Raw genomic sequence first — 14,234 nt, 5'->3', positions numbered from 1 at the left:
AGGAGTTCGAGACCAGCCTGACCAACATGATGAAACTCTGTCTCTACTAAAAATGCAAAAAAATGCCTATAATCCTAGCTACTCAGGAGGCTGAGGCAGGAGAATTGCTAGAACCTGGGAGGCGGAGGTTGCAGTGAGCCGAGATCATTCCACTACACTCTAGCCTGGGTGACAGAGCAAGACTCTGTCTCAAATAATAATAATAATAATAATAATAATAATAATAATAATAATGTTAATCACTTATCTGAGATAGTTTTCCTATGAATTCATTGACATTTTCAACATTTAATTGAGCATTTCTGGTTTTCAGGTACAGAGGGAGGGATGTGGAGGAGAACAAGGCATGATGCTGTCCTGAAAGTGCTCCTGGTCTGGTGGGCACATCTGTCCTGCCACGTCTCCAGGATCTATCTTGAGTTGTTGCAGTGCTGCACTTCCTTGTAGATGATGGCACAGTTCATTATGACTCTTCGGAATATCTCAGCCTTTTCATCCATGTAGTGAGTTTTGCATCGGACATTTACTCTTTAGCAGGGTGGATTGGTTTCTTAGAACTGTCATAACAAATTACCACAAACGGAGTGGCTTAAAGCAACACAAATTTATTGTCATCATTCTGGAGGCTAGAAGTCCAAAATCAAGGTGTCACCAGGGTCAGACTCTTCCTGACGGCTCTAGGGGAGGGTCAGTCCCATGCCTTTCTCTTAGCTTCTGGTGTGGCTCACAGCCCTTGACATTTTTTGGCTTGCAGATGCATCACTCCAATCTCTGTCTCAATTGTCACACCATGTTCTCCTTATGTCTCTTCCTTGCTTCTCATAAGGACACCAGTCATGTTGGCTGAGGCCCACCCTAATTCACTGTCACCTCATCTTTGCTTGATTACATCTATAAGACCGTATTTTCAAATAAGGTCACATTCACAGGTACCGTGGGTTGGGTCATAAACAGAGCTTTCTAGGGGGTACAATTTCACGCATAACAGGGGATTTGATTCATCCAAACCCTTTTTCAGCAGAGACAGTAAAAGTACTTTCCCCTTCAGCTGCCAGATTGCAGTTTCATATGGCTGTGCTCACAATAAAGCAGAAAGACCACGGTTCCTTGAGCTCCAGAGTGGGCCACGGATGGTTAAAACAATGTGGAACATGTTTTAAGGGGAGAGAGGACAGAGCAGCCTAAAGTGGTCCTTCCAATAAGTGACACTGCGTGTGTCCCTCTCGCTTTCATCTTTATGTGTGTATCACACATTATCCTTCATCCTAATGTCTTTTTCTCCTTGTTCCAGTGAAGCGGCAAAGACAGTAAAAGTGCTGAGCTCCTGCTGTAAGTCAGGTGCCATTCATGCCCCCCAATCCATTTGGGCCTCTCACTGTCCATTCTTTGTGACAGGGGTTGCAGCCACTGTCCTGATAGACCCTGTTTTGCTACTCTTAATTGTGTGTGAACGGCCTACCTGCTAGAGCTTTCATTTAGGCAGCAGAGTGCACATCTTGTTTCCATTTCCATCATTTGCACTGGAAGTGCTTTTTCCCCCTAATGAATACATAGTCATAAAGAATCCAGTTCAGCCTGTCGTGCTGTTATCACTGGCATCAGCTAGAAGGCTGGCAAGTAATGATCCCACCTGGAAGCGCACAAAGCAGTCAGCTCCTGTGCTCTGTACCATGTAACTCACCCATACCGCATCCCTCGTTCATTCCAGCATGGCTCCTTCTTCACATGTGGTGTTGTTTCTGTTTCTACTGATTCTATGTGATGCCTTGCTTGACCCAACATCATGAATGGAAATTTTTGATGGGCCTAATCCCTTCACTCTGCATTTTCCAGGTAAGGTGTTGGTCTCAACAGGAGCTAAAGTTGTGCTGGGAAAGGACAGCCATGACAGAGAAGTTTTCCTCTCCCCTTAGGTGGTCCCCAGCAGAGAGGCAGGAAGGTTTATGCACAAAACTATAGGAAGAATGATTGCCTTTTCTTGCCATCAGAAATTGTGACTTACCTTCTTGTGGCAAGTGGCACTTCAATAGGTGTTCTAAAGACACATTCATCATAGTCCCTGCTCACTGGTGACATAATACCTAATATGAACTGCAAGGATAAGACAAGCATATAAAGAACATTTAGGCAACTAAACAAGTATACTAAAAAATCTTTAGATTGTATGTAGGCAAAAGGAAACTGCATTTTCTGATAAATGAATACAAGTCGTAAGAGTTCTTTTGGGGAGGAATGGCCATCTTTCTTCCAGTTACAGAAAATTTTGTAGTGAAGTAATTTTTAAAAAATCTTTATATCGGCCGGGCGCGGTGGCTCAAGCCTGTAATCCCAGCACTCTGGGAGGCCGAGATGGGCGGATCACGAGGTCAGGAGATCGAGACCATCCTGGCTAATACGGTGAAACCCCGTCTCTACTAAAAAATACAAAAAACTAGCCGGGCGATGAGGCGGGCGCCTGTAGTCCCAGCTACTCGGGAGGCTGAGACAGGAGAATGGCGTGAACCCAGGAGGCGGAGCTTGCAGTGAGCTGAGATCCGGCCACTGCACTCCAGCCTGGGCGGCAGAGCAAGACTCCGTCTCAAAAAAAAAAAAAAAAAAAAAAAAAAAAATCTTTATATCCTAATTCATTTAGTAACAAATTAAGTGTATAGTTAAGACTCTCAGTTTCAAGTGAGAGAAATGAAACTCAAATAAGGGCAATATATTTGTTTATGTACCTGAAAATGCTTAGGCTAAACATAGTGGCTCATGCATGTAAGTCAGTTACTTTGGGAGACCAAGGTGGGAAGATCACTTGAGGCCAGGAGTTCAAGACCAGCCTGGGCAACATAACATGACCTCATCTCTACAAAAAAAAAAAAAAAAAAAAAATCGCTGGGCACAGTGCATGCCTGTAGTCCCAGCTACTTGGGAGGCTGAGGCAGGAGAATCATTTGAGCCTAGGAGTTGAGGCTGCAGTGAGCCATGACTGCATCACTGCACTCTAGCTTGAGCAACAGAACAAGACCCTGTCTCTAAAAGAAAGAAAAAAAAAGTTCAAGGGTGGTTCCAGATCCTTGAAAAATGTCTTCAGGAAAATTTTCCAGGCTTTTTAGCTTTGCCTTCCTCTCTCTTGATTTCATTCTCAAGCAGGCAATCACTATTTTTTGACAAGATGTCCACCAGAAGCTCCAGGCTAATTTTCTATAGGTTTAACCACCCCGGAAGAGAATTTATCCTTTCCAAAACTTCTAGCATAACCCCTGGGGCTGACAATATTGGTTCTGATAAGCTCAGCGTGTAACACATACTCATTCCTGAACCACCAGCATGGTTAAAATTCTTATTGACCAGACTTGGACCACATGCCCCACCCCTGGGGTTAGGGATAAGAGTCAACCCCACCAGAAAACAGAGACTGAGAGTCAGGGAGGGGTGGTTCTTTAAAAGAAAACTAGGGTCTTGGTATCACAGGAGGAAGTGGATGTTGATCAAGCCAAAGCCCCAGATGCCCATGACACTATACAGAAAGAATGCACATTGTTCTGAGATGCTGATTAAGAAATACAAATCAACCTCAGCTTTTTAAAGTAATTTTAAAAGAGGTCAACTTGCAGTGTCTTTCATGGAATTTCTGATTACTTTGAGCTAGTAATCGAGTCAACAATAAATTCTTTGTTTCTCTTGCAAACCCACATTGTCCAGGAACATTTCCTGTTAATACCTATTTTAGAGTATTACATGAGTCTTGAGCCTTTCTTTCAGGAATAAAGGTAACAAACTGACAGAGATAAAAAACAAACAAACAAAAAGTGGTGGGGTAATTTAAAAATTTTTATATCATAATTTTCTTCAGTAGGAAATTCTATATGGCTGAGTGATTTTTGAACAGAGAGCAAATAATTATTTATATATATTTTTTTCTTTTTTTTTTTCTTTTTTTTTGAGACAGAGTCTCCCTCTGTTGCCCAGGCTGGAGTTCAGTGGCGCGATCTTGGCTCACTGCTGCAAGCTCCGCCTCCCGGGTTCATGCCATTCTCCTGCCTCAGCCTCCTGAGTAGCTGGGACTACAGGTGCCCGCCACCACGCCCCGCTGATCTTTTGTATTTTTAGTAGAGATGGGGTTTTACCGTGTTAGCCAGGATGGTCTTGATCTCCTGACCTCGTGATCCGCCTGTGTCGGCCTCCCAAAGTGCTGGGTTTACAGATGTGAGCCACTGTGCCCAGCCTAGATTTTTTTAAAAAGATAAAAAGCAATCACTATGTTTAGTACATGCAATGAAAAAAATATGAAAGAAACTCTCTCATGAGCTAGATACTGCCATTTTCCGGGATGGCACTGTAATGTCTATCTCCAGTTCTAATTTTCTTTTTCACCTCAAAATTTTAGTATTCACTTTGACTTGTATTTGATTTGTTGGATCCTTAATAATGGCTAAATTTAATTCCACTTTTTCTTTCATTAGAATCAGGGCCAGGTTTTTAAAAAGAAATCCACACACTATAAACTCAAAAACCAAGTTGTATTAAAAGTCAGATTTTTGACTGCATGGAGAGTCAGCGCCCTAACCCCTGCATTAGTCACAGGTCAACTGTATATGTGTACACATGCACATACATCTAGTGTTTATATATATATTCAAATGTACATACACGTTTGCTGTGTTTTTCATAATGTAATGAGCGCTTCCTATGCAGCAGGCACTGTGTTGTATGGGAGACCATCTTTGCCTCATGGAGCTTACATTTTAGTTGGGGAGATCATGACAAACAAATGAATAAATACATCAACCAGATGATTAAAGACCGTGATCAGAGCCATGTAGAAAATAAACAGGGTGGTGAGACAGACAAAAGCTGGGAGAGCCTATTGTAGGTGGAGGTCAGAGAACCTCTCTGAAAAGGTGACATCTTCAGTAGGACAGTAGGGCCTCATGGAGGTGAATGATGGGTCACTACAGCAGAACAGAAGGCAGGCCAGTGTAATTGGGGTGGGGTCAGCGGAGTAGGCAGGAGACAAATTAAGCAGGGCTTCATAAACCATGGTAGAAATATAAATTCGATTCTATATTTCCAATATAGAAATATTCATCATGAAGGGATTCATGAAGTCATGAAGGGATTCATAGCCAAGAAGTGGCATAACCTGATTCAAATATTAAAATGGTCACTTGTGCTCCTATAGAAAGAATGTGTGTCTCTATGAGAAATAAAATAGAGGCTTAAACAGGAAAGAGATTCCTCTAACATAAAAGCATTGTGGACGGGGTTAAGGATCCCAGATGGGCCCAACAGCTCCACGTCCATCAGAAACCTAGTCTTCTCTATCACCCTACCCCATTGTCTTAGAAAATGGTTCCCATCCACAGACGTGCAAGATGGTGAGAGCAATTCCTGACATTTTGTCTGAGTTCTGGACTATAAAAGAGAGGGAGCAAAAGAAGACAGAAGTGTTCCCATCCCATCCAAATCAGCTTCCTTGAAGCATCCTCTTTCAAAGTTACACAAAACACTTCTGCTTACATCTCATTGGCCAGAATTTAGTTACATGGTTACACTTAGCAGGGGAGGTGAGGAAACATGGTGTTTCACTTATGATGTCTATGTTAGTAAGATACTTACAGCTATCAGAACAAACAACCAAAATACGCTTAATGGCTCAAACATGATACAGGATTGCTTCTCACTCACATGAAGTCCAAAATGATGTTCTGGATTGGCAAGTGGTTTTCCTTCAAGCAGGGATCTAAGGACCCAGGTTTCTTCTATCTTGTGCCTCTTTCATCTTCAATACTCGTCTTCCAATTTCTTGTTACTTATCTGCATTAAGCTGTGGAAAGATAAAGAGTATAGAGAACCATCATGGGTTTCTGTAGGCCAGGACTATAGAAGTGTGAGTAGAAGGGACACATCGCTTCAGCTCACTAATGGCCAGAACTCAAGCACACAGTGCACATAACCACAAGGGAGGCTGAGAAATGGCATCTGGTTGTGCCAAAGAAGAAGACCTGGGCTCATGGCATGACCAGCCAGCAGCCTCTAGCACTGGGGAAATGAGTCCAGCCAAAAACTAGGGTTCTGTTACCAAGAAAGAACCTTGGGAGATAGGTGGCAGTTTGTGTCACAGGAGGCAACAGTGAAAACAGAAGACCGGTTCCACTAAAGAGCTAGCAAGCAAATAAATACTTGCCATCTGCCAGCAATGAGAGGGCAAGCTTAGAACCAAAAGATGACATAGTTCTACTGCAGATTCTGTTTTGCAATGACGCTTCTGCACAAATATCTCAAGGATTTGCTTTCAGCCCACAAAACATTCTCAAAATGAAATTGCTATGATTAGTCAATTTAATTTTTATTAATTATTTGATTTTATTAATATTATAGAAAGCTTTTTAACAGTCTAGATGTGCTCCATAATCAGATATTAAGGCTTTACATGTTTGGCCATACAGAGAGAAACATAGTATTAGTGATATAACATTGCTGTAAACCCAACTGAAGAAATTCCTGGTTGTGAGCTTTTACATATAAGGTGTTCATTTTGAAATACTACTTCTATGTTCCAAATTTCTGTTTCCATTGATCATTTATTAATTTGGCTTTTTTAATCTTGAGTTTTATTTAATCTACAAAATATGCTACTGCAAGAGAGAAGGGTACTGGCTGGGGGAGCCCACATGTGAATCCCAATGCTCACAACCATTCTCACTCAAATAATTAACATCTGGTGGACATTTACTATGATGTTCTAGGACAGCTTAGTGGGTCCAGCATAAGTGTAGAGCCTTGAAAGGATAGACCAGCAGGCCTTAAAAATACAAAGGAGAGAAAAAACAAACATAATGACACTAGGAGGAGAATGAGTAGATTTGAACCTATATGAATCAATCAGAAAGTAGAGTTAATTTAGTTAAGTGGTCAAGAGCACAATATTTGAATTACGTCGGACCTATATTCAAATTCTCACTCCACCACTTCAAAACTATGTAAAACTGGAGAAGTCACTTAACCTCTCTGAGCCTCACTTTCCTCATCTGTAAAAAACGGAGGATAATAACAACCTCATAAAGTGCCTGGTGTAGTCAATGCCTGGATCATACTATAGTAAACACATGAACAATCGTGGCAATGATTAATAACCAATGGGTTAGCATACCACTAGTCCATCCAGGGCTTGATGCCAGACACAGCTGCGTGGTAAAAAGATAGATCTTCTGTAAAGACCTTTGCAGAAACTCCAACAAGTCAGACTGGACAGCATGCATGACACAGTCAGGAACTCTCACGTCACATGTTTAAGTCCTAAATGTTTGACAATGTCTCTAAGTGTCCCAGGAGTTCAGAAGAAAAAGACTTGTGATAGAAGGGAGACCTGGGCTTCATGGATTGGAACTTGTCCTGAGCTTTGAAAGCTGTATAGGGTTGGCATAGGTAATAGAGGAACATTTAAGGTGTCTGTGCCTGGGACAGAGTAGTTACCCCAAAAGAGAGTAAATGAATGAATGAATGAAAAAGCAGGAACAAAAGACTAAGACAGCAAGTCTAGCTCGTGAGTGAATGGACTCCTTAATCACTACCTCTGGTGGGTGTTAATGTGTTGGGAGATGCATTGGCTACAGTGCGGGGAACCATGTGAGCAGAGCTTTCTAAACTGGGTGAGGAGTTTGGGTTGAAGTGTGGAGGAATTATGGAGCAGAGGAGGAAAATGATGAAAGCAGTACAAAGATCAATTCGGGGAGGGTCAGGAATGTGTCGCACGAGGAAGCTGGAATGCAGAGAAGTCAGTCAGGAGTCTGCATGTGGAACTCAATGAGAGGTAAGGGTGCTTGGCTGAGGGACCGGCAGTGAGACTCCAATAGGGATGGCAGTGGGCATGGGACCAGAGGCTCAATCAGGTTCTCAGATAAGGGGATGAAGGAGGAGACAAGCTCGTGGTTGGCTCATTAACGACTATAGAATTAGCAGGAACTCTAATAGGAAAATTGAAGAGAGAAAACCGAAGAGCAGGGGAAGATGGTGAGCTCAGCGATGTCTTTGTTGACTGAGCTAGTGATGAGATACACAGGTGGAAATACCCAACAGGCAGTTAGAAGTACAAAATTAGAACTCCAACACAAGAATAGAGAAGAGAGGGACTTGGAAGTCGTTACAATAGAGACAGTAAACAAAGGCCATGAAATGTATTAGGTCTCTGAGGTGTTAGTATAAATAGAAAAAACTAGAAAATCAAAGACTAAGTCTTGCACAATATATAACTTTAAAATATGAAAATTTCCAGGAGTACTCAGTGTGAATACATGAACCTCGACTGAATCAGTGTCCTTACTAGGGCCTCATTGTGACTCTTGTGGTGCCTGGAAATGCCGGGGGTATTTTTGTCTTTGTGGGCTCCTTTCTTCATTAAAACTAAAATTTAAAAGTATATGAATTTGTTCTTACATACTTGTGATTATTATTTTTTTCATTCTGATTTGATTTTATTTATTTATTTTTTTGAGACAGGGTCTCACTCTGTCACCCAGGCTGGAGGATAGCAGAGCTATCTTGACTAACTGCGACCTCCGCTTCCCAGGCTCAAGTGATCCTCCCACCTTAGCCTCTCAAGTAGTTGGCACTACAGGCATGCACTACTACACTAATTTTTTTTTTTTTTTTGTAGAGACGAGGTTTTGCCATGTTGCACAGACTGGTCTTGAACTCCTGGGCTCAAGCAATCCTCCCACCTCGGTCTCCCAAAGTGCTGGGATTACAGGTGTGAGTCACTGCACCCGGTCCTGATTTTAAAATAAATTAAAATCAAACGTTTTCATGAGCCCCTAAAAGTATCTTGGTTCCCTACTATGCGTAACAGAGAAGTCAGACCTGATCATTACAAGATCATGTGATAGTGGGAACAATCCAATGTGTAATGTCTTAAAAACTATGTATAGTTGACTTCAGAAAGAGTGTGTATGTGTGTGCATGTAAGGGGAAGTCTGCTTCTCTTTTTATGCTATAAGGTAATATTTTAATTGTCCTTGATTCTCATAGGTCAAACCTTTATTCAACTTCCGGGCAAGATCAAACCAACAGTTATCATACTTCACTGTCTTTAAGAAATCAATTTTATGGGCCAGGCGCGGTGGCTCACGCTTGTAATCCCAGCACTTTGGGAGGCTGAGGTGGGTGGATCACAAGGTCAGGAGTTCAAGACCAGCCTGACCAACATGGTGAAACCCTGTCTCTACTAAAAATGCAAAAATTAGCCAGGCATGGTGGCACGTGCCTGTAGTCCCAGCTACTTAGGAGGCTGAGGCAGGAGAATCGCTTGAACTCAGGAGGCGGAGGTTGCAGTGAGTCAAGATCGTACCATTGCACTCCAGCCTGGGCAAAAGAGCGAGACTCCATCTCAAAAAAGAAAAGAAAGAAAAGGAATCAATTTTGTTTTTATTTTAGTTTTTATTTTTTTAGAGACAGCATCTCATTCTGTTGCCCAGGCTAGAGTGCAGAGGTGCCATCATAGTTCACTGCCGCCTTGAACTCTTGGGCTCAAGTGATCCTCCTACCTCGGCCTCCTGAGTAGCTGGGACTACAGGCATGTGCCACCACACCCATAAAATGCATATTAAAATGTTGGGTTCTGCCACTCAGAGAATATGATTCCCTTGTTAACATGACCTTATATGCCTCAAGAGGAGTTATTTTTAGGATGATAGTATGTAGTTTTGACGTGTGGTGGGACCTAATTCCTGTTTCCTGAATAAAGTGACATTTAGACCTTAAAAATATACCTCCCTCCCAAAATTGGAAATTTGAGACAGGTTAATTTAATTGTAAAGAATTTCAGGCTGTATGTGGTGGCTCACGCCTATAATTCCAAAACTTTAGAAGGCCGAGGTAGGTGGATTGCTTGAGCCCAGGAGTTCAAGACTAGCCTGGGCAAGATGACAAACTCCTGTCTTTACAAAATATACAAAAAATCAGCTAGGTGTGTTGGTGCACACCTGTAGTCCTAGCTACTTGGGGAGGCTGAGGCAGGAGGATCACCTAAGCCTGGGAGGTTGGAGCTGCAGGGAGCCATGATTGCACCACTGCACTCCAGCCTGGGCAATAGAGTGGGACCCTGTATCAAAAATATATATAAAATAAAATAAAATGAAATAAAATAAAATAAAATAAAATTAATTTCAAGGCTCAAAAGGAGAAAAAGATGAACTATAAGTCAGAAGATGTTGAAGGGTTTGCTTCATCATAGCAGAGATTCCAGGCAGAGCAGCAAGGGCTCAAATATCAAGAAAATGGACCAAGGCGATACAGTTAAGGAACTACTTCAACAACACAGTTCAAGTCAGTTCACAAACATTTACTGAGTATCTACGATGTGCCAAATACTGACACTTCCAGTGTGGAGTAGGGAGTTGGGGATGTTGGGAGGCAGAGAGAAAACACATAAAATAAAAACATAGGGAAAGAAGTTCAGTAGGTACAGGATATTTCTTTAAGAGTCAAAGTGAGAAAAAGATGCCAAGGAGTGATATCCAAAGTGGCAGATGACTCAGAAAGGATTAGAGCACTAAGAACCTCTTGGAGATGGTCACAGGGAAGTCATTGGCAGCTCTGATGACAGCTACTTCCATGGAGTGGTGGATGTGGAGGACTGCTAAGTAGCAGAGGTTGTTCCTAAGGATCCTGAAGCCTGGCCATGAGCAGCAGCAGAACTGGCTGGTTTTACAAGTGCCTGCTTTAGCACAGTCTGGAACTAACGTAACATAAAAGCCAATGTGAATCCAGGGCTTGCCATGGACCATGCGTTGTTCCGGGCATTTTGCACATCATTTAATCCCCCCATCAACCTCTGCAGTAAGTACTAATTTTCAACCCATTTTTCACAGATAGGGAAACTGAGACACAGAAGGTTTAAGTCACTTGCCTAGATCATACAACTAATAAAAGTGGTAGAGCTGGAATAAGACGCCAGGCTCTCTGACTCTAAGCCCTGTGCTTTATCTGCTGGCTGATACTGATACTGAGTGGTCTCTGGACATATTTGTAAATCACATACTGACTTGGCAGTTGGTTTTGTTGTTGCTGTTCTTGTATCAATTTACAGAGGCAAGGGAAGCAGAGAGAAGTGGTGTGTTGACACAGCAGTACAGCAGCAGAAGCAGCACTGGCATCCTCCGCACAAGCCTGAGTGACTTTCCCACAGCTTAAACCTTGGAGTAACTGCAGAGAAGGGGGATTTGAAGCTCTGAGCATTGCGTGAAACAGAGCCAGGAAATGCAAAAGAAGTCGACTGAGGTCCCCAGAAAGGGGAAGTGGGGACACCATTCAAAAGAACAAACATCTGGCCATTCCCTGGCCTAGATCTATGTCAACATCCTTGGAACCCCCTAAAGAGAAAAGTTTTTCTTAAGAAGAGGTGACTTTGTTTTCTCTCCCTGAACATTTAGGAAATGCTGGGGTTTCAAAACCTTTCCTCATTAGGCCCAGGTAGTTTTAGATTCACAGCACTGGCTTTCGCTCATGGGTGCAAAGTGCATTCCGAACAAAAAACATACTGCCTGACATTATTAAAATTAAATATGTGTGTGTGTATATATAGAAATATATATACATATATATGTGTGTGTGTATGTGTGTGTGTATATATATATATAGAGAGAGAGAGAAACAGAGGGAGAGAATGAGAGAGAGAGAGAGAGAGAGACCATCTTAGTTTTTACTTGAGTACCTAAGAGGAAAAACACAATCCAGGAATAGAGGACCATAATTTGCTTTTTTAAAAACATCAAAAGTTAATGACATTACTTTATCAGCATGGAGTGTGTGCAATTGACCTGCAGACCCTTCTCTGTCTGGTAATGAAAATACATGCCTTGGAAATGTGGATGCACGGACAGAGAAAATGGAAGGGATAATTGTCATAATGATCTGGTAATAAAGGTAGACCCTGATTTTTGTGACTACAGTAATTGCTGCTTCTACTGTCACCACAGCTTAAGTAAAATAGTGGTGAAACATCTATCAGAGAGGCCGAAAGGCAGACAGTATTGTCTGTTGAAGAAAAATAGTGGTGTCTGCAATGGCTGCATTACAGATGCCACCACTGAGGCATCCATGAAAAGAGGTTTGCATGCTTGCCTCTCCAAAGCAACCTGTGCGGAGCTTTAACAAGTCTACGGTGATTATATTTTTAAAAATCTAATACTATTTAAGTACATTTGACCTTGAACAACATGGAGGTAGGGGTGCCAACCCCCATGAATTCGAAAATCTGAGTTTAACTTTGACTCCCCAAAAACTTAACTATTAACAGCCTACCTGTTGACTAGAAGTCTTACAAATAACATAAACAGTCCATGAATGCGTATTTTTTATGTGTCTTATTATATAATGTATTCTTACAGAAAAAGTAAGCCCAAGAAAAGAAAATGCTATTAAGAAAATCGTAAAGAAGAGGGGCTGGGCACGGTGGCTCAGACCTGTAGTCCCAGCACTTTGGGAGGCTCAGGCAGGCGGATCACTTGAGGTCAGGAGTTCGAGACCAACCTGGCTAACATGGTGAAACCCAGTCTCTACTAAAAATACAAAAATTAGCTGGGCGTGGTGGCAGGCACCTGTAATCCCAGCTACTAGGGAGGCTGAGGCAGGAGAATTGCTTGAACCCGGGAGGTGGAGGTTGCAGTGAGCCGAGATCGTGCCACTGCACTCCAGCCTGGGCGACAGAGTGAGACACTGTCTCACTAAAAAAAAAAAAAAAAAAAAAAAAAAAAGAAGAGAAAATATATTTGCTATTGATTAAGGGGAAGTGGGTCATCATAAAGGTCTTCATTCTCTTTGTCTTCAAGTTAAGTAGGCTGAGGAGGAGGAGGAAGAGCGGGGGTTGGTCTCCTTGTCTTAGGGGTGGCAGAGGCAAGAGAAAATCAAGTTATGTACCTGTGCCATTCAAACCTGTGTTGTTCAAAGGTCAACTGTACTTTTCTTTAATCCTGTGGTAAATTACAGACTTTATAAAGGGTCCTTTTGTAATTGTGAATAATCACCTCTTAATTGATTTCTTTTCTAAGGAATGTATCCTTCCATGTAGAATGTTCTTAAAGCTAGTTATACCTGTTCTCACTAACAGATACAAATGGTCATTACAATAAGAGATGATTATAATGAAGAGTTAACATGAAAAAATAAAATATTCCTTTCTATTACTTTGGAAATGACATTGGGCAGGGAAGGACCGATATAAAACCTCAAAGCTGTGCATTTTTCTGTATATGTCACCTCCAAATGGCTCTGTAGTCTGAAACTCAGACTGCCTGTCTCTCTCCTTGAGCTCAGTCTGTCACTGTGTGGCTCAAGAGTTCTCTGAGTTAATGTGTGGTGGTTGAGAATGGAATTTACCATAGTCATTTTCCCTCCCGACATATCTATTATAAAAACAAAAAACAAAAACTATCTACAGTGATTTACAAACTTTGCTTTCTTTCAGGACAACACAGCAAGCTACCATTTCATGTGTTCCAAGAAGAATTGACTCTTCCCCCCACTTCCCCTCACTTCCCCCATTTCAAGGAGGTGGGGAGGTGGGCAGAGGCACGGAATCCTGGCCTTGGTGATAGGATGTGGTGCGATGCTGTTCTTCTGTATGTACTGTCCCACGGGGTGCCTGAGGATACGGTACTGGCTGTGGTCCAGGTAAATTGGAGACAATCCTAGAAGTCAGAACATCCATCATGCTTAGTAAGATCCTAGGTTGTAACGGCTGCCTTGAGCCTTCAGACTTTTATTTTTTATAAAGCTCCCGGTCATAAAGCACTCTTTCTGCCTCTGCTGCCATATGTTTATCCAGCTGGACTTTCACCAGTCTTCCACTCTCCAGAAAGTTCTTACTCATTCAGCCCAAGGGTATCTCATCATCTTTTCTGAGGACTGCTGGAAGTTTCAGCAGGTGTCCTGGCCACATGGAAAATCAAGCTAAGCTTGCGGATGAAGGTCTCCAATTATGAGTCTGTGCCCCGAGATGCTGTTGCCTTCCTTATTCAATTTAAATTTAGAGAAATTTAAATAAACATATATAAATGCATGAAACTGTATAAGAAAAAAGTCCTTATTAGTATGCATTCTCTGGGACTCAGACATCCTCACCAAATCCAACAGCAAGGAAACTGAATAATGTTTTGTCTTTTAAGAATAGTTTTTGTCTGAAGATTGGAATCTACCCACTTTTTTACCCTGATCAGCCAGTGACCTCTGCACCTTGCTTTTCATTGTTCATCTCT

General features: G+C 42.0%; 1 long non-coding RNA gene across 1 annotated transcript; it reads right to left on the bottom strand.

Moving 5' to 3' along the window:
- Positions 1 to 255: 255 nt before the first annotated feature.
- Positions 256 to 5,809, bottom strand: LOC104678287. The gene is made up of 2 exons (XR_750159.2): positions 5,671 to 5,809; positions 256 to 2,091 (listed from the first exon to the last, which is right to left on the bottom strand). It is a non-coding gene; the product is annotated as an uncharacterized LOC104678287 (long non-coding RNA).
- Positions 5,810 to 14,234: the final 8,425 nt, after the last annotated feature.

This window comes from Rhinopithecus roxellana, chromosome 8, assembly GCF_007565055.1.
Source record: "Rhinopithecus roxellana isolate Shanxi Qingling chromosome 8, ASM756505v1, whole genome shotgun sequence".
Lineage (NCBI taxonomy): Eukaryota > Metazoa > Chordata > Mammalia > Primates > Cercopithecidae > Rhinopithecus > Rhinopithecus roxellana.
The sequence above is the reverse complement of the archived record's forward strand: the minus strand, read 5'-3'. Positions and strand labels throughout refer to the sequence as shown.